This window comes from Macaca fascicularis, chromosome 20 (genome assembly GCF_037993035.2).
Source record: "Macaca fascicularis isolate 582-1 chromosome 20, T2T-MFA8v1.1".
Lineage (NCBI taxonomy): Eukaryota > Metazoa > Chordata > Mammalia > Primates > Cercopithecidae > Macaca > Macaca fascicularis.
The window spans coordinates 23555986-23576595 of NC_088394.1; the positions used below are offsets into that span (position 1 = coordinate 23555986).

General features: G+C 46.2%; 1 pseudogene; it reads left to right on the top strand.

The window, feature by feature from the left end:
* The first annotated feature begins 9752 nt into the window (after positions 1 to 9752).
* On the top strand, positions 9753 to 11020 carry LOC102117703 (large ribosomal subunit protein uL3 pseudogene; annotated as a pseudogene).
* Positions 11021 to 20610: the final 9590 nt, after the last annotated feature.

Consider the following 20610-nt stretch of genomic DNA (forward strand, 5'->3'; position numbering starts at 1 on the left):
CAAGTAGCTGGAACTACAGGCACATGCCACCATGCCCGGCTAATTTTTGTATTTTTAGTACAGATGCGGTTTCACCATGTTGGCCAGGATGGTCTGGATCTCTTGACCTCATGATCCGCCCTGACACATGTTTTTAAGAGTAAGGTTCCAGAGCCCATGAGGCTGGTGTACTAACATTCCATAAATTTCAGATGCCTCTATATCTTATTCTTTTTTTTTTTTATTTTTTTTTTATTTTTTGATGTTGCCTTGCTTCCAGGCTGGAGTGCAGTGGTGGGATCTCAGCTCACTGCAACCTCCGCCTTCCAAGTTCAAGTGATTCTCCTGCCTCAGCCTCCCAAGTAGCCTGGGATTACAAATTTGAGCCACCATGCCTGGCCTCTATATATCTTACTCTTGAATTCACCTACTTATATGGTATAGGAAGAGGGGCAATAAAGATAATGATAACCTAGCTATGCATAAACAGAAACCCAGCTAGATTTATTCCCTACTTGGAGGATCTTTCGGATACCACTAGCCTTCCCCTTAAATCCATTCCCCGGCCAGGCGCGGTGGCTCAAGCCTATAATCCCAGCACTTTGGGAGGCCGAGACGGGAGGATCACGAGGTCAGGAGATCGAGACCATCCTGGCTAACACGGTGAAACCCCGTCTCTACTAAAAAATACAAAAAAACTAGCTGGGCGAGGTGGCAGGCACCTGTAGTCCCAGCTACTCGGGAGGCTGAGGCAGAAGAATGGCGTAAACCCGGGAGGCAGAGCTTGCAGTGAGCCGAGATCCCACTCCAGCCTGGGCAACAGAGCGAGACGCCATCTCAAAAAAAAAAAAAAAAATCCATTCCTTTCTTTCTGAGTATGGAGGTGAACTACAATTCCCAGCATCCCTTGCAGTTAGGTGTTTAGTGATTTAGTTCTTGCCAAAGGGATTCAAGTGGAAGTGGTGCGTGTCTAGGCCTATGAAGTGGGCATGGCTCCTCCATGTTCTTTCTCTTTTCCACTGGTTGGAAGCCTCACCATGCAGATGACGTTAACGCACTGGTATGTAGCAAAGCAACACGATGAAAGGACCTGGGTCCCTGAAAGACTATGTGAATTAGGGCCACTTCAGTGATCTCAACTGCTAACCTCAGCACAGTTACATGAGAGGGAAAAAAACACTTTGTTCTTTAAGCCATGTGTTGTTGGATACTTTTGTTATGGCCGCTTAGCATTTTTACACTAAGACAAGGCTCTAGAGGTCTTGGAGAAGAATTAGTCATGTTATGGGTGAGCTCAAGGGAAGTAACTACACACAGCTCCCTATCTCAGGTTAAAAGCCACAGAATCTCATGCCTCTTTGTTATTCTCTCAGCATAAAAGCTTACTACAGTGAATGAATAAAGCCAGCAATGGGTCAGGGGCTAAGGCAAGCTGCAGAGACCGTAAGGCATGGAGCCAGCATCTGTAGCAGACAGTAGAGAAAGTATGCCACATGATCCTGGCTAACACGGTGAAACCCCGTCTCTACTAAAAAATACAAAAAAAACTAGCCGGGCGAGGTGGCGGGCGCCTGTAGTCCCAGCTACTCGGGAGGCTGAGGCAGGAGAATGGTCTAAACCCGGGAGGCGGAGCTTGCAGTGAGCTGAGATCCGGCCACTGCACCCCAGCCTGGGCGACAGAGCAAGACTCTGTCTCAAAAAAAAAAAAAAAAAAAAAAAAAAAAAAAAAAGAAAGTATGCCACATGGCTTAAGAGAGTTTCCTAAAATCCTGGTGCTGTGAGCAGAACCTTTGAGAGAACCAGTGAACCCCCAAAACATCTGTTACATGAAGACCAAAAATGAGGGACTCTTCTGCCAGGAGGAAGCATTACTTCTGCCAGGAGGAAGCAAAGTAATATAAAGAAAATATTACTTTGATGGTGCCTTGGTCATTTTGAGCTGTTATAACAAGATACCCTAGACTGGGTGGCTTAAACAACAAACATTTATTTCTCATAGTTCTGGAGGCTGGGAAGTTCAAGATCAAGGCATGGGCTCATTCTGTGTCTAGCGAGGGCTCTCCTTCTGTTTTGCAGAAGGCTACTTCCCATTATACCTGCATATGAGCAGAGAGACAGAGAGAGAGAGAGAGAGAAAGCTATCCTGTCTCTTAACATCATTAATCTTATCACAAGGACTCCAACTTCATATCTAATCACCTCCCAAAGGCCTTATCTCCACATACCATCACATTAAGGATAAGGGTTTCAACATATGAATTCTGGGAAGACACAAGCATGCAATTCATAACAATAGGGTTTCTTGGGGGAAAAAAATCAACTTCAAATAGTAACTCACTGTAAGTCATAGATTAGAACTTCTTCTGTATCTCTCACAGTGCTGGTGCTCAGAAACCACCATTCGATGAACTGATTTCCTGAGTATAATAATGTAGTCACAATCCCTTTGAGCAGATACATATTACTCATGGGCAAGGGTCTAGGGAAATAAATCACCTTGTACTCTGATGCTGAGGATGTTAGGGAAGTACCACACTCCAGTGTTTAGGAATCAGGACCCAGAAGCCAGCATTACCAACTACTAGTTCTGCAACCTGAGTCTCTGAGGCGAACACAGCTTCCTCATCCGTAAAACAGGGATGATGGTAATGATAGCAGTATCTATTGCATACCATTATTATGAGGATACAAAATTCTTACAATAGTGCCTGTCCTATAGTAAGCCCTATGGAAATGTTTGTTACATAAATGTTGATACCACCTTCCAGGATGGGATTTGATAATATGCATTAAAAGCCTTGACCCAGCAATTATGCATCAAAGGATTTTTCCTAAAGACATCATCATGGGACATGTGCAAAGATTTATCTTCAAAGAGGCTCATTGCCGTATTACGTGACCATCAACAGGGGCCTGGCTAAATAAATGATGGGACAGGGCAGCCATATTTTATGCAAAGGATGGAATTGCTGAACACCTCTCATAATACAATATCTCACATTATGCAAGATTAAACGTCCTACAGAAAATCAATGCAAGGCAGGATTCACATGTTATCAAATTTTGCCCATAAAGTCAGATTTAATTAATATTTTATATCCTACTATTTCAAACTGTGTAATTCAAATTTGCATTAAATGTAACCTGACTGTATATTTATTGTGGAACTATGCAAAAATTTATGTTGCAGAAGAATAAACAACAGCTGAGGATGACATCGTGATATATTCATTTTTAAAAGTGTGACCCCATTTTTACCAGATAGACATTTTAAAAATACTGGGAAAATATACAGCAAAATTTCACATGTGCTAGAAGCTTACTTGTAATTGTTGTTTCCTTCTCTTTCTTTGCCTCCAGTTTCTAATGCCCTAAAGGAACATGTATTATTTTTATAATAAGAATAAAGGGGCTGGGCACAGTGGCTTACGCCTGTAATCCCAGCACTCTGAGAGGCTGAGGCAAGCAGATCTCCTGAGGTCAGGAGTTCGAGACCAACCTGGCCAACATGGTGAAACCCCTTCTCTGCTAAAAAAAAAATGTAAAACTTAGCTGAGTGTTGTGGCGGGCACCTATAATACCTGTAGTCCCAGCTACTCGGGAGGCTGAGGCAGGAGAATCGCTTGAACCCCAAAGGTGGAGGTTACAGTGAGCCGAGATTGCCCCCACTGCACCCCAGCCTGGGAGCCAGAGTGAGACTGTCTCAAAAAATAATAATACCAAGATAAAAATAATAAGAAAAATTAAATTAAATAAAAAGAAGATAATTCCGCCTTATCATAGAATGTCTACAACTTTAAGAAACTACTTGTTTTTCTCTAATACTTGAGCCCAGAGATAGATCTGGACAGAAAATGCCCACATGGCAGTGTTGACCACAGCTCAGCCTCAGGCCCCATGAGCCCAACTCAGAGCCAATTAAATCTCTCAAAATGCAACAAAGGACACGTTAGAAACACCAGATTACACTGAATGTAATCTGGTTTATACTTAACATGCCTATATGTGCTTTTTTTTTTTTTTTTTTTTTTTTTTTTTTGGAGACCGAGTTTTGCTCTTGTTGCCCAGGCTGGAGTGCAATGGCTCAATCTTGGCTCACTGCAGCCTCCACCTCCTGGGTTCAAGTGATTCTTCTGCCTCAGCCTCCCGAGTAGCTGGGACTACAGGCACCCACCACCATGCCCAGCTAATTTTTGTATTTTTAGTAGAGACGGGGTTTCACCATGTTGGTCAGGCTCATCTTGTACTCCTGACCTCTGGTGATCTACTCGCCTTGGCCTCCCAAAGTGCTGGGATTACAGGCGTAATATGTGTTTCTTTTAAATTTTTTTGTAGAATTGAGGTATTGCCATGTTGTCCAGGCTGGTCTCAAACTCCTGGGCGCAAGTGATCCTTCCACCTCAGCCTCTCAAAGAGCTGGGATTACAGATGTGAGCCTTGTCACCAGCCCATATGTGATCTTTTGACATTTGAAAATATCTTTAAACAAAACAAGAAGGATGCCACTCTGGTGACTCAAAAAAAGAGCAAATAACACTAACAAACCCATCTTCTAGCTCATTTTCCCCAACCATAACTGGCACAGTCTATGTAAGGTGGAAACGAGGAGAAAAGCTTACTGTTTGTTCACTTCCTCCTTTCCCAGGGAAAGGGCAGGTGGAGATGTGGGAAGTAGTGGAGACCCAAGGGAATCCAGGAGCCTAAAGGACTGCCCTCTGCCCCGTGGCTGGTAAATAGTGGTGTTAATTCTCATTCATGGCCTTAAAGGCCTCACCCCTCCCCACACCAGCCATTCCGAACCCACTTGAAGTTTTTGGGTTTTGTTTTGAACAAACACTCTGCTAAGTAAACACATTCATATGGATTACCAGGTTTAACTATCACAAAAAGCCTATGAATTCAACACTATTATTTTCCTAATCTTAGAATTTAGAAGCTGTACAGAGGCTAGGAACTGGGGCTCTGATTTGAATCCTGGATCCACCACTATGTAATCTTTAGCAAGATTACATAGCTACTTCCTTCAGTTATCTTATCTGAAAAATGATGATGATAGTAACAGCACCCACATGGTTTTGTTGTAAAGCTTTTAGAACAGTGACTGGTGGACAGGTGCAATGGCCCACACCTGGAATCCTAGCACTTCGGGAGGCCAAGGCAGGAGACTTGCTTGAGGCCAGGAGTTCAAAACCAGCCTGGGCAAGATAGCAATACCTGTCTCTACAAAAAAAAAAAAAAAAACAAAAACTAAATTAGCCAGGCACTGTGGTGAGCAACTGTAGTCTCAGGAGGCTAAGGTAGGAGAAACACTCGAGCCCAGGAGTTTCAGGCTGCAGTGAGCTATGATCATGCCACTGCATTCCAGCCTGGGCAACAGAGCAAGACCTGGTCTCCAAAAGAAAACAAAAAAGAACAGTTCCTGGAGTGGAACTAGTGCTTACTATAAATTTGTAGTGAGTGGCACAAGGTCAAACATAACCAAGTCCATGCACATTTGTGTCTTTCCACAAGGTCAGACAGGGTTACCTTGATTAGGTGAACACAAGGTTACCTTGATTAGGTGAACTTAATCAAGGTAACCACTTGGTTACCTTGTAGATTAAGATAGTCACTTAAGGAAATCACAAGATTTCCTTGATTAGGTCAACTTTTACTGATGTTATTTCAATCATGGGATTCCCAAGCAGGCAATTCTCCTTAGTACTTCCCATTCACTCAGTACTCAGAACTGTGGCTCAAGCCAATCCACAAGTCAGTCAATATTGCAAATCATACATAGGAGTATGCTTAATCAGTCTATAAATGTTGTAGATTAAAATTTCACACAAAACAGACAAGCATTTAACATAAGAGAAAAGGGGGTAGGAAAAGGAGTTAATGAACCAGGCCAAGGAGAGTGATGTGGACAATTAGAGTATCCTGGGATGACCTGGATGGTTGTCAATGTCTTGCAAGGAGAGCAAGATATTGTCTCCTTGATTTGGGCAGGATCTTCGGGGGCAAATGCCAGGTGCTGCTCATGAGTGAAAGCAAGACAGGGTCTGCCAAGATGGCCATGTCCAGTTGATAAAGTTCTGCTCATTTTATGACCTTAGAGTCCTCTGGTGAGAACTGATAGTAAAGGGTGATGCCCTTATCTGGTTGGTGTTGTCTCTGTTGATTAGGAGAACATCTGGACCCTGTTGCCTTGTCTCTGTTGATTAGGAGAACATCTGGACCCTGTTGCCTTAATGTGTTTTGAAATGTAACTTGGACTTTTTTTCTAAGGTGGAATCACTTATGTCAAGGGTGCTCCATACAACATTCCTTATTACAACAGATGAGGAAATGTGACCTCAGACAGCATAGTATCTTGCCCACAGTTACAAAACCAAGTATTGGATGCAAGATCCATTTGGGGGTTCCTTGAGATTCTCATAACTGTGGGTTTATAGCTTTTTATATAATTTGAAAAGTGTTCAGTTGTTATTTTTTCAAATACATTTTCTATTCCCCTTACTTCTCACCTCTCCTTCAGGGACTCCAATTATACATATATTAGATCACTTGATGTTGACCACACTTTATCATGGCTGGGTTTTTTTGTTTTGTTTTGTTTTGTTTTGGCTAGTTTTTATTTTTTAGTTAGGGGGAGGGTTGAGACAGAGTCTTGCTCTGCTGCTCAGGCTAGAGTGCAGTGGCACGATCTCAGCTCACTGCAACTGCCACCTCCCAGGTTCAAGTAATTGTCTGCCTCAGCCTCCTGAGTACCTGGGACTACAGGCACACACCACCACGCCTAGCTAAACTTTTGTGTTTTTTTAGTAGAGAAGGGTTTTTGCCACGTTGGCCAGCCTGATCTTGAACTCCTGGCTTCAAGTAATCTGCCTGCCTCAGCCTCCCAAAGTGCTGGGATGACAGGCGTGAGCCAATGCAAAGAACAGAGGCTCTGTTCTGTGTGTGTGTGTGTGTGTGTGTGTGTGTGTGTGTGTGTGTGTGCCTTTTTTTCTTTAGTCTTTTTTCTCTGTGTCTGATATTTCCCATAGCCTATGCATTCATAGTGTCTGATCTGCTATTTGCTCCACTGTCGTACTGTCATCTCTTGAAGTTTAATTTGGGTTTTTTTTCTCTGTCTCCTATATCTCTCATTAACTTGCTCAGGTCTCCATCTTCTTGAGCATATTTCTTTTTTTTTTCCTCCAAACTGAAAGTGGCTTTATTCAGCATTTGCTGATCATAAGAACAGAGATCTCTCCAACTGTCTCAAGAAAATAGGGACTAATTGTAAGAGTCCATGTGGTTGGTGCTGGAAACAAGACAGCTCTGAGGCCTGGGGAGTCCTCTCCATCTCTCTCCTGGAAAGCCCAGCCCCTCCCTCAGGAGTCTCTGCTCTTTCTGTGCATCTATTCCCTGTGTAGAGCATATTTCTAATAGATGTTTTAGTGTCCTTGTCTACTAATTCTAACATCTGTAACATCTCTGGGTCTGTTTCTATTAAATGATTTTTTTTTTTTTCACGATTGTGGGTCCTATTTTTCTGCTTCTCTGCATGCCTGGTAATTTTTTACTGGATATCAAACATTATGAATTCTACATTGCTGAGTGCTGACATTTTTTATAGTCCTATAAATATTTGGCAGTTTTGTTTTAGCATGCATTTAAGTTATGGGAAACAGTATGAAACTTTCGAGGCTTGCTTTTCAGGCTGTTAGCCAGGTCCAAAACAGCCTCTAGTCTAAAGTTAGTTTGGCCACCAGTGGGACAATATCCTTTTCAGGACTCTGCTCAATGTCTCATATATTAGGAGACTGATATGGTTTGGATATGTGTTTCCTCCAAATCTAATGTTGAAATGCAATCCCCAGTGTTAGAGGTGTTTGAGTCATGGGGGCAGATCCCTCACAAACGGCTTGGTGCCCTCCCCATGGTAATGAATAAGGTCTCACTCTGTTAGTTCATGCAGAAGCTGGTTGTTTAAAGGTGCCTGGCATCTCCTCCTCTCTCTCTTGCTCCCTCTCTCACCATGTGACACGCCTACTCCCCTTTCACCTTCTGCCTTGACTGAAAGCTTCCTATCACCAGAAGCTGAGCAGAGGCTGGTGCCATGCTTATACAGCCTGAAGAATCCTGAGCCAAATAAACCTCTTTTCTTCATAAATTACCCAGCCTCAGGTATTCCTTTGGAGCAATGCAAAATGGACTAATGGAGGGGTCTTTCCTTTCTAGTCAGTAAGAACACAATTCCCGATACTGTGTGAGTTCCACCTGGTCCTTCTTGGTGGTCTTTCCTTAGCCTCTGGGAGTTTCTTCACAGGCATGTACTGATCAGTACTTAGCTAAAGAATGGAGAGGAGCCCTCTAGACAGCTCCAAAATCCTCTCTGTGTGGTTCACTCCCTCTGCCTTGGCTTCCCCAGACTCTCAACTCAGGGACACTGTCATATTCTGTTGCGTTTCTCCTCTCTGCATCGAGGCCTGTGGCCACCACAAGACTTAGCTATTTCCCTTCTTTCAGGATCTCTGTATTGTGCTATCTGTGGTTCCATGTCCAGAAATTGTTGTTTCACATATGTCATCGGGTTTTTGAGTTATTTAAAGCAAGACAGTAAATCTGGTCCCTCCCAGTCTGCCATGGTTGGAAACTGAAGTCTCTGAAGCCAGGATCTGAACCCAGGGAGACTGACTCCTCAGCTTCCTCCCCATCCCTTATCAATCCTTCAGTTCCTTCTTGTGTTCATTCAAATGTCACCTCACTACTGCAGCCCCAGCTGCACTCCCTGTCCTCCCTGTTTCCCTCCAAGGAATGAAAGCTCCACAAGGGCAGGGACTTTTGCTTTTGATCCTAAAGACTGAGGCCAGGTGCGGTGGCTCACACCTGTAATCTCAGCATTTTGAGATGCCAAGGCAGGTGAATCACCTGAGGCCAGGAGTTTGAGACCAGCCTGGCCAAAATGGAGAAACCCAAAATACAAAAAAATTGCCAGATGTGGTGGCACATGCCTGTAATCCCAGCCACTCTGGAGGCTGAGGCACAAGAACTGCTTGAACCAGGGAGGCAGAGGTTGCAATGGGCCAAGATCATGCCAGTGCACTCCAGTCTGGGTGATAGAGTGAGACTCTGTCTCAAAAAAAAAAAAAAAAAAAAAAAGACTGAGGCTTTGGTCCCATTCCCCTAGGACCCTGAACTGCATGCTAGTACAGAATCTTGAGCTTATGACATATTCAATATATGATTTTTAAATGAATACATAACATCCTCTGCTCTCCATGTTAACACACAGGTCAGGTTTACCTAGTGTAAGCAGACAGGGAGGGTCTCCAGAGATTACAGGAATTTAATGAACTTGAGCAATCAGCCTGTTTTATAGCCTCCTGCCCTGGAGCCTTTTTCTTCCCACACCTTGTATGGAATGAAGTCACCTAACTGGTTAAAACCAGCTCCTGGCAGACTCCCACAACTTAAAGATGAATGCAAGTGAGCATTCCTCATTACCATGCTAAAGTCTCCACCCCCAGAGGTGCTATAGCTTCATTACCTTAACATGCAAGCTATGTGCTGGCATGATGGCTCACCACATCTGCGCAACTGAGACCCAACTCCACACAATGATGCATCCTCTCCCTTCTCTATCCACCCCATAAGACCCGCCTATCACTTTCTCTTGGGAAGACACTGCTTTAGAGAATACTCCCAGTGTTTTCCTTTACTTGTATCAAGTAATAGAACTCCTATTGATCCAAACCTACATCCCTATAAAGAGTCTTTGTTCTCTACCGGCAGGATTTGATGGTGTGATGTCTCACAGAACGTTCTCCGCTCCCAGACATGGGTGCCTCGGAAGCACAGCAGCAGGCATTGCGGGAAGGTCAAGAGCTTCCCTAAGGATGACCCATCTAAGCCGGTCCACCTCACAGCCTTCCTGGGATACAAGGCTGACATGACCCACATCGTGCAGGAAGTCCACAGGCCAGGATCCAAGGTGCACAAGAAGGAGGTGGTGGAGGCTGTGACCATTGTGGAGACGCCACCCATGGTGGTTGTGGGCATTGAGGGCTACGTGGAAACCCCTCGAGGCCTCCGGACCTTCAAGACTGTCTTCGCTGAGCACATCAGTGATGAATGCAAGAGGCGTTTCTATAAGAACTGGTATAAATCTAAGAAGAAGGCCTTTACCAAGTACTGCAAGAAATGGCAGGATGAGGTTGGCAAGAAGCAGCTGGAGAAGGACTTCAGCAGCATGAAGAAGTACTGCCAAGTCATCCGTGTCATTGCCCACACCCAGATGCGCCTGCTTCCTCTGTGCCAGTAGAAGGCCCACCTGATGGAGATCCAGGTACACGAAGGCACCGTGGCCAAGAAGCTGGACTGGGCCCGTGAGAGGCTCGAGCAGCAGGTACCTGTGAACCAAGTGTTTGGGCAGGATGAGATGATCGACGTCATCAGGGTGACCAAGGGCAAAGGCTACAAAGGGGTCACCAGTCGTTGGCACACCAAGAAGCTGCCCCATAAGACCCACTGAGGCCTGCGTAAGGTGGCCTGTATTGGGGCATGGCATCCTGCTCGTGTGGCCTTCTCTGTGGCACGTGCTGGGCAGAAAGGCTACCATCACTGCACTGAGATCAACAAGAAGATCTCTAAGATTGGCCAGGGCTACCTTATCAAGGACAGCAAGCTGATCAAGAACAATGCTTCTACCGACTATGACCTGTCTGACAAGAGCGTCAACCCTCTGGGTGGCTTTGTCCACTATGGTGAAGTGACCAATGACTTTGTCATGCTGAAAGACTGTGTGGTGGGAACCAAGAAGTGAGTACTCACCCTCCGCAAGTCCTTGCTGGTGCAGACGAAGCCACGGGCTCTGGAGAAGATTGACCTTAAGTTCACTGACACCACCTCCAAGTTTGGCCATGGCCTCTTCCAGACCATGGAGGAGAAGAAAGCATTCATGGGGCCACTCAAGAAAGACCGAATTGCAAAGGAAGAAGGAGCTTAATGCCAGGAGCAGATTTTACAGCTGGTGGGGTCTCAATAAAAGTTATTTTCCACTGGAAAAAAAAAAAAAGAGTCTTTGTTACTTGCCTGGTGAAGAACCCCAGTTTCGTTTTGCTTTGTTTTGTTTTGTTTTGTTTCGTTTTCGGGGGAATGGAATCTTGCTCTGTCACCCAGGCTAGAGTGCAGTGACGCAATCGTGGCTCACTGCAAGCTCCGCCTTCCATGTTCACACCATTCTCTTGCCTCAGTCTCCCGAGTAGCTGGGACTACAGGCACCCGCAACCACACCCAGTTAATTTTTTGTATTTTTAGTAGAGATGGGGTTTCACCGTGTTAGCCAGGATGGTCTCAATCTCCTGACCTCGTGATCCGCCCACCTCGGCCTTCCAAAGTGCTGGGATTACAGGCGTGACCCACCTCGCCTGGCCAAGAACCCCAGTTTTTTAGAACAACATTAGCATCTGTGCTCTGGAAAACATCCCACAATGGGCAAAGCAAGGACAGATTCTCCACTAAAAGAGAACAAAGCTCATTTCCCCAGAAGAGATTAAGTTGGAGCTGGACACAAATAGCCCTGGGCCTTACAGCCATCCTCCGACATTAGTCATGGAAGTAAGGTCACCCTGGAACACAGATGTTCAGAGCTCTAGAGCTCCACTGTCCATTGCAGTATCCACTGGGCACATGTGGCCGTCATGCACTTGAAATGTGGTGAGTCTGCATTAAGTTGGGATCATTAGTATAAATTACACCCCAGTATTTAAAAAAACTTTAGTATGGAAAAAGAAAGTAATGATGTTTTATATTGATAGCACATTGAAGAAACAATAGTTTAGTCATATTGGGTTAAATAAAATATGAAAATTGTCAGCCGGGTTCAGTGGCTCACGCCTGTAATTCCAACACTTTGGGATGCCAAGGCAGGCAGATCACTTGAGGTCAGGAGTTGGAGACCAGCCTGGCCAACATGGCAAAATCTCCTCTTTACTAAAAATACAAAAATTAGCTGGGCCTGGTGGTGGACACCTGTAATCCCAGCTACTCCAGAGGCTGAGACACAAGAATCGCTTGAACCCGTGGTAGGGGGGTGGAGGTTGCAGTGAACCGAGATTGTGCCACTGCACTCCAGCAGCCTGGGCAATAGAGCAAGACTCCGTCTCAAAAAAAAAAAAAGAAAAGAAAAAGAAAAAAGAAAATTGTCATGGGTGTCTCTTTACTTTTATTTTTTGGAGACAGAGCCTTGCTCTGTCTCCCAGGCTGCAGTGCAGTGGTGTGATCATAGTTCACCGCAGCCTCAGATTCCTGGGCTGAATCCATCCTCCCACCTCAGCCAGCTAATTTTTTTTTTTTTTTTTTTTTTTGAGACAGAGTCTCACTCTGTTGTCCAAGCTGGAGTGCAGTGGCACGATCTTGGCTCACTGCAACCTCTGCCTCCCAGGTTCAAGCAATTCTACTGCCTCAGCCTTCCAAGTGGCTGGGACTACAGGCACGCACCACCATGTCTGGCTAATTTTTTTGTATTTTTAGTAGAGACAGGGTATCACTATGTTGGCCAGGCTGGTCTCGAACTCCTGACCTTGTGATCTGACCACCTTGGCCTCCCAAAGTGCTAGGCTTACAGGCATCAGCCACCGTGCCTAGCCTCATTTTTATTTATTTATTTATTTATTTATTTATTGAGACAGAGTCTCACTCTGTCGCCCAGGCTGGAGTGCAGTGGCACAATCTTGGCTCACTGCAGCCTCTGCCTCCTAGGTTCAAGCGATTCTCCTGCTTCAGCCTCCCAAATAGCTGGGACTACAGATGTACGCCACCACCGCTGGCTAATTTTTATATATTTTTAGTAGAGATGGGGTTTCACCACATTGTCCAAGCTGGTCTCGAACTCCTGAGCTCAGGGAATCCGCCCACCTCTGCCTCCAAAAGTGCTAGGATTATAGGCATAAGCCACCACACTGGCTATTTATTTATTTCTGTGGACACAGGGTCTCACCATTTTGCCTAGGCTCATCTTAAACTGGGCTCAAGCAATCTTCCACCTTGGCATCCCAAAGTGCTGAGATTACAGGCATGTCCCACCATGGCCAGTCTCTCTTTACCTTTCTAATGTGGCTAGCAGAAAGTGTAAAATTACATGTGTGGTTCCCATGACATTCCTTTTGGGCAGCACTTCCCTGGAGGGGCAGTGTGTCCCAGAAGGGCAGACCTGGGCTAGCCACAGAATCTTCAACCCCATCTCCAAGACTTGAGGCTGACAAGAAGTAGAACAAAGTGAAGGTGGAGGAGATGAAAAATGAGATACAGAGAAACAGATGTGATACACTCCATCTTTCTCTCTCTTTTTTAAAATATAGACTGGGTCTCACTGTGTTGCCCAGGCTGGTCTCAAACTCCTGACCTCAAGCAACACCCCCTCACCTCAGCCTCCCAAAGCACTGGGATTACAGGCACAAGCCACCATGCCTGGCCATCTCTTTTTATTTTTTAATCTTGATAAGAACACAGGGGCCATGTGCAGTGGCTCACACCTGTAATTTCAGCACTTTGGAAGGCCAAGGCAGAAGATTGCGTGAGGCCAGGAGTTCAAGACTAGACTGGGCAGCATAGCAAGACCCTCATCTCTTAAAAAAAAGAAAGAAAGAAAGAAAGAAAGAAAGAAAAGAAAGAAAGAAAGAAATTCAAAAGAAAAAAGAACACAACATGACATCTCCTCTCTTAACAGATTTTTTAAGTGTCCGATACATTCCTGTTGACTATAGGTAAATGTCATACAGCAGATTTCTAGAGCTTATTCATCTTGCTTGACTGCAGCTTTCTGCCCATTGATTAGTAACTCCCCATTTCTCCCTCCCCCAGTCCCTAGCAACCACCATTCCACTCTTTGATTCCGTGCACTTGACTGTTTTAGATTCCTCCTATAAGTGGAATCATGCTCAGTACTCTGACGCCCCTTCCCGCTCACTCCTTCCCCACCCCGTCCTCCAGGCAACGCAACATGAGTCACCTACTCATTGCCTTAGGGAGAAAGTTGTCACCAGAAAACCAGAGAACAATGGAAGCAAACGCTTAGTTTTTAAAATCAAAAGTCAAAGACAAAGTCATAATCTAGCCTGGGTAAAACCCCCTTGATACATCAGTGTCGTGTGGGGAAAAAAAACTTAATAAAAACCCACAGGCTTTATCCATTTCCAATACCAAGAAGGAACCCTGGGGCAGAAATAGAGTTGGACTGGGAACCAAGTTGAGTGCTTGGTGAAAATCAAGTCTTCATGTACCATGCCCCCCTCACCTGTGACTCCATCAGAAGGTCACATAGGCTGGGAGATAAAAGCCTAGCCTTGGCCAGGCATGGTGGCTCACTCCTGAAATCCTAGCATTTGGGGAGGCTGGGGTGAAAGGATTGCTTGAGTCCAGGAGACCAGCCTGGGCTACATAATGAGACCCCGTCTTTACTAAAAATACAAAAATTAGCTTGGCAAGGTCGTGGGCACCTGTAATCCCAGCTACTCAGGAGCTGAGCCACCAGAATCCCTTGAACCTGGGAGGCAGAGGTTGCAATGAGCCAAGATCGCACCACATCACTCCAGCCTGAGTAACAGAGTAAGAATCTGTCTCAAAAAAAAAAAAATTATCTGGTCATAGTGGTGCATGCCTATAGTCTCAGCTGCTTGGGAGGCTGAGGTGCGAGGATTGCTTGAGCTGGGGAGGTAGAGGTTGTAGTGACCCGAGATTGCATTACTGCACTTCAGCCTGGGCAACAGAGAGAGGAGAGCAGACGAGAGGAGAGGAGAGGAGAGGAGAGGGAGAGAGAGAGAGGAGGGGAGGGGAGGGGAGGGCAGAAAGGAAGAGAGAGAGAGAAAGAGAGAGGAAATAAAGGAAAGAAAGAGAGAGAGAAAGAAAGAAAGAAAAAGAAAGAAAGAAAGAAAGAAAGAAAGAAAGAAAGAAAGAAAGAAAGAAAGAAAGAAAGAAAGAAAGAAAGAAAGAAAGAAAAGAAAGAAAGAAAGAGAAAGAAAGAAAGAAAAAAGAAGAGGAAGGAAGGAAGGAAAGAGAAAAGGAGAGAAAGAGACAGAGAGAGAGAGAAAAGGAGAGAAAGAGAGAGAGGGAAAGAGAGAAAGAGAGAGAGAGAGAGAGAGAGAGAGAACCCAGCCTTGGAGCCTTGGAGCCAGACTGCCTCTGTTCAAATCCCCGCTCTGCCACTTACCGCTGCATGACCTTATGAAGCACCTTTGTTGTCTGGGGTAAATGCCTGAGGTTCGTCGTCTCACATCAAGGAAATCGAGGACACGGACACACAAGAAGTGAGTTTAAGAGAAGAAGTTTAATAGAGAGAAAGAGAAAAGCTCTGTCTCCTGCAGAGAGAGGGGGCACCCAAGTGGGTCTTTTGGTTTTGCGGTGAAGTGCATGTGGGGGAAGGGGAGGGTTTATAGATTGCCGTGAGGAGGTGTTGTCTAATTTACATAGGGCCCAAAGATTGGTGGACCAGCTGTGATATTTACATAGTGCACAAAGAAGCTGGCCACCCCATCCTAATCTTCCATTATGAAAATGGCTTCTCTACCTGGCCGGTGTGATGTTGACTGTTCCTTACTGTACATGTGGTTGACAACGAAAAGGGAAGATGGAGCCTCCATGTTGAGCATGCCTGGCCACCAGGTAGCCTTTTCCTATTGGCACAGCTGCCAGCATTCACCCGTGCAAGCTTCCAGCTTGCTTATCTATGTCTGCAGCTTGATTTTATAGGCTGCTGTTTGTTAGAAAATAAATGATTTGGGGGCTGCTTTTTGTTAAAAGGGAAACCTGGTTGAGGACTTCCTTACCCTCACTATCTGCCTTAATCATTTCTTTTTATAGTGCCTGTATCACTTAGACCAACAGGGAGTAACTTTCTCCAAGCTCCTCAAAAGAAACTTAGAAGGTGGTGCTTAAAGTTGAGTCTTCGCTTCACTCTTACCTGGGGTCTATGTCCCATCATCTGAAAGACAATTCAGGGACCTTTGTTAAGGTGTTATCTTCAGTTTCTGTAGGGAAAGCAAGTATCTCCTGACTCTAACTTCCTTGGCTATTGTTTCAGGATGATTGCCTTTCTTATTTAAGAAGTTACTTATTTAGGGCCGGGTGCATTGGCTCATGCCTGTAATCCCAGCACTTTGGGAGGCCAAAGTGGGCAGATCAAGAGGTCAAGAGATGGAGACCATCCTGGCCAACATAGTGAAACCCTATCTCTACTAAAAATACAAAAATTAGCTGGACGTCATGGCACACCCCTGTAGTCCCAGCTACTCAGGAGGCTGAGGCAGGAGAATCGCTTGAACCCAGGAGGCAGAGGTTGCAGTGAGCCAACAACACACCACTGCACTCCAGCCTGGCAACAGAGTGAGACAGTCTCAAAAAAAAAAAAAAAAAAAAAGAAGAAGAAGTTACTTATTTAGTTCTCAGGGCTAGCTAGGTGCCTGGAATTTCCCTTGAAGGAACTCAGAATTTTTCTTTATTTCCATTCTTAGGATCCACAGGCCCCTACAAAAGGGGGTCCTCACCCTGTCTCAGTTTCACATCATGCAGTGCATCAGATGGAGCTCAAGCATTGATCGGGGCATATGCATGAGCATGGCTTCTCTGGGTTTTTTGTTTTCACTTTTTTATTTTTTGAGACAGAGTCTCACTCTGTCATCCAGGCTGGAGTGCAGTGATGGGACCTAAGCTCACTGCAGCCGGGAAGCCCTGCACTCAAGTGATCCTCCTGCCTCAGCCTCCCCAGTGGTCCCCCTGCCTCAGCCTCCCAAGTGATCCCCCTGCCTCAGCCTCCCAAGTGATCCCCCTGCCTCAGCCTCCCAAGTGATCCTCCTGCCTCAGCCTCCCAAGTGATCCTCCTGCCTCAGCCTCAGCCATGCACCACCATGCCTGGATAATCTTTTCATCTTTTGTAGAGATGGGGGAGAGTCTCATGATGTTGCCCAGGCTGCTCTTTAACTCAAGCAGTCTCCCACCTCGGCCTCCCAAAGCACTGGGATTACAGGGGTGAGCCACCACACCTGCCCCTGATTCGACTATTTCTAGCCCTGCTAGAAAGCACCGCACTTCCCTTAATAGAATAGCCTAGGCCTGGCTCCATGGTGGCAGCTGCACCACTCCAGGGATGCACCATGCAACTGTACTCAATTGCATGCTTCAGACTGTGCTCTGTGAGCACCATTGACCTGCATTGCAACCTGAATGGTGCTCCCTAGAGTTACGCAGTGCGGCAGTCCTGCGTTCCCTGGGGACCCTCAAGCCTCCTGGATCAATGCTCACTGCCTTTCTCTGCCATCAGCATTTGTTGTTCAGTGACCGAGTGGTATATGGCAGTGGTTCTCAAACGCTGGTATGCATCAGAATCACGACAGACTGTGAGGCACCATCCCCACAGTTTCTGATTCAGTAAGGTCTGGAGGAAGGCCCAAGACTTTGCATTTCGTAGCACATTCCCAGGGGAGGCTGATGCTGCTGGCCCAGGGGTTACACTTTGAGAACCACTGGTGTAGTGAGTGCTGTTGGTGCCTCACAGGGACCCTCTTCCCAGCTAGTGCATCCATCCCCAGATGCCCAGAGCACTGGCTGCTAATGGCTCACAGCTGTTTCCTCTCTAGAACACTGCCTGGTATAGGTTGAGTTAATTGTATGCCCCTAAAATTCCAGCGTTAAAGTCCTAACCCTCAATATCTTAGAATGTGACCTTATTTGGAAAGAGGGCCTCTAAAGAGGTAATTAACTTAAATGATATGATTAGGTCTTTAGGGCCCTGGTCCAATATAACCACTGATAGAGTTTGGATATTTGTCTCCTCCAAATCTCATGTTGAAATGTGATCCCCAGTGTTGGAGGTGGGGCCTAGTGGGAGGTATTTGAGTCATGGGGGCAGATCCTTCACGAATGACTTGGTGCTGTCCTCCCAGTAATAAATTGAGAAGTGATTGTTACAAAGAGCCCAGCACCTCCCTCCCTCTTTTGCTTCCTCTCTCACCATGTAGTCTCTGCACACACCAGCTCCCCCTTGGCCTTCTGCCATGAATGGAAGCATCCTGAGCTCTCAGCAGAAGCAGATGCTAACGCCATGTTCCCTGTACAGCCTGCAGAACTGTGAGCCAAATGAATCTCTTTTCTTTATAAATTACCCAACCTAGGGTATTCCTTTATAGTAATGCAAACAGACTAGGACCACCGCTGTCCTTATAAAAAGGGGATATTTGGACACAGACAGATAGACAGACAGACAGACACACACACACACACACACACACACACAATGCTAGGTAAAAATGAAGGCATAGGGCCAGGCGCCTGTAATCCCAGCACTTTGGGATGCCAAGGTGGGGGGATCACTTGAGCTCAGGAGTTTGAGACCAGCCTGGGCAACACAGTGAAACCCCATCTCTACCAAAAATACCAAAAAACTAGCTGGGCATGGTGGCACGTGCCTGTAGTCCCAGCAACTCGGGAGGCTGAGGCAGGAGGATCACTTGAGCCTGGGAGGTGGAGGTTGCAGTGAGCCATGATTGCACCACTGCACTCCAACCTGGGTGACAGAACAAGACCCTGCTTCAAAAAAGGAGACAGAGATTCAAGTGATGCTTCTACAAGCCAAGCAAAACCAAAGATTGCCAGCAGACCACTAGAGGCTGAGGGAAAGGCATGGAACAGATTCTCCCTTGTGGCCTTCAGAAAGGACCAACCCTGCTGGCACCTTGAACTTGGACTTCCAGCCTCCAGAACTATGAGAGAATAAATGTCTGGGGTTTAAGCCACCCAGGTGGTGGTACTTTGTTTCGGCAGCCTTCCAAACTAATACACAGCCCTTGGCCAGAAAGAAAACACTAGGAGACGATGGCCCCCACCACCTCCTGGGATCAGATGTCAGACGACAACTCGGGGAATGGGGCCAGCCCCTTGGCCTTAAGTGGGGACCAGCTCTGTGCTGTCATTTTGCTTCCTGCAGCATTAGTGAGCTTTCTGTAGTGTTTTATCCTGCTTCCTCACTCATCTCCTCCTGAGAATTCTTGGTTTCCATCTTAGGATCTGCTGCTAGGGAACCCATCTCAAGTCAAGGGGTGAAAATTTGCATTCCCTATTACCCCATAGGCAAGAAATGATTCCCTTCTCTCCTCCCAATCTCTACCTCACCATCAAACAAAGATAGGTGGCAGCCTAAACCTTGTGGGTATTTTTTGTTTTGTTTTTGTTTTCTGTTTGCTTGATTTTAGGGTGGTTTTGTTTGGTTTGGTTTGGTTTGGTTTGGTTTGGTTTGGTTTGGTTTGAGATAGCCTGGCTTTTTTACCCAGGCCGGAGTGCAGTGGCATGATCTTGGCTCACTGCAACCTCTGCCTCCTGGGTTCAAATGATTCTTTTGCCTCAGCCCCCCCAGCAGCTGAGACTACAAGCGTACACCATCGTGCCCAGCTAATTTTTGTATTTTTAGTAGAGACAGGGTTTTACCATGTTGCCAGGCTGGTGTTTTTTGTTTTTTAAGAGATGGGGTCTCCCTGTGTTGCCCAGACTGGACTCGACCTCCTCAGCTCAAACAATCCTCCCGCCTAAGCCTCCTGATGGCTGAGACTACGGGTGCCCACCACCATGCCTGGTCTGCGTTGGCTATGGGCTGTGTTGAAAGCTCCCTCACTTTGAGTGAAAAAGAACCGGCTCTTAGGTCTACCTTTGGGATAAGAAATTGTGCTTGGCTCACCAAGGCCAGGGTGGTGGAATTACGGAACAGAAGCGCCCTCAGCTGGCAAGCTGGAATTAGACACGCCCAGCTCCATTTCTCCTGTGGAGAAGGAACAGCGGGGGAACACCAGCCCTCTACACCCTTCCTTCCTCCACACACGCACTGCTAACCATGCTTTCAAAAATACTAAGAATCAGCCGAGCATGATGGTGCACGCCTGTCGTCCCAGCTACTCCAGAGGCTGAGGCGGGAGGATCTCTGCGTCTGAGAGTTTGAGGCTGCAATGAGCTATGATCATGCCACTGCACTCCAGCCTGGGCCACAAAGCAGGACCTGGTGATACGGTTTGGGTCTGTGTTCCCTCCCATATCTCATGTCGAATTGTAAACCCCAGTGTTGGAGGTGGGGCCTGGTGGGAGGTGATTGGATCATGGGAGGGGATTTCCCCTTGGATTCTGTTCTCGTGATAGTGAGTTACCACCAGATCTGCTCATTTAAAATTGTGTAGCACCTCTTCCCCCACTTCCTCCTGCTCCAACCATGTAAGAGGAAACTGCTTCCCCTTCGCCTTCCACCATGATTGTAAGTTTCCTGAAGCCTCCCCCGCCAAGCATCCTGTAGAGCCTGCAGAACCATGAGCCAATTAAACTGTTTTTCGTTATGAATTACTCAGTCTCAGTTATTTCTTTACAGCAGTGTGAGAACGGACTGATACACCTGATCTCTAAATCAAAAAAAAAAAAAAAAAGTTAAATACTAAGAAGTGATTTGCAGAGCTTGTAGGGGTAAAGCTGGGTCTAGAGAGGGCTCAGAAGTACTGCTTCCCCATAGTCACCAGTTCAAAGAGTACCTGGCCTCGATCATAGACTAGGGCAGAGCTGGCCTCCAGCATCTGTCCAAGAATGTGACCCAGACCTCCTGCACCAGAACCTCCTAAGGGCAAGAACAGGCCTTTGGGACTCTGC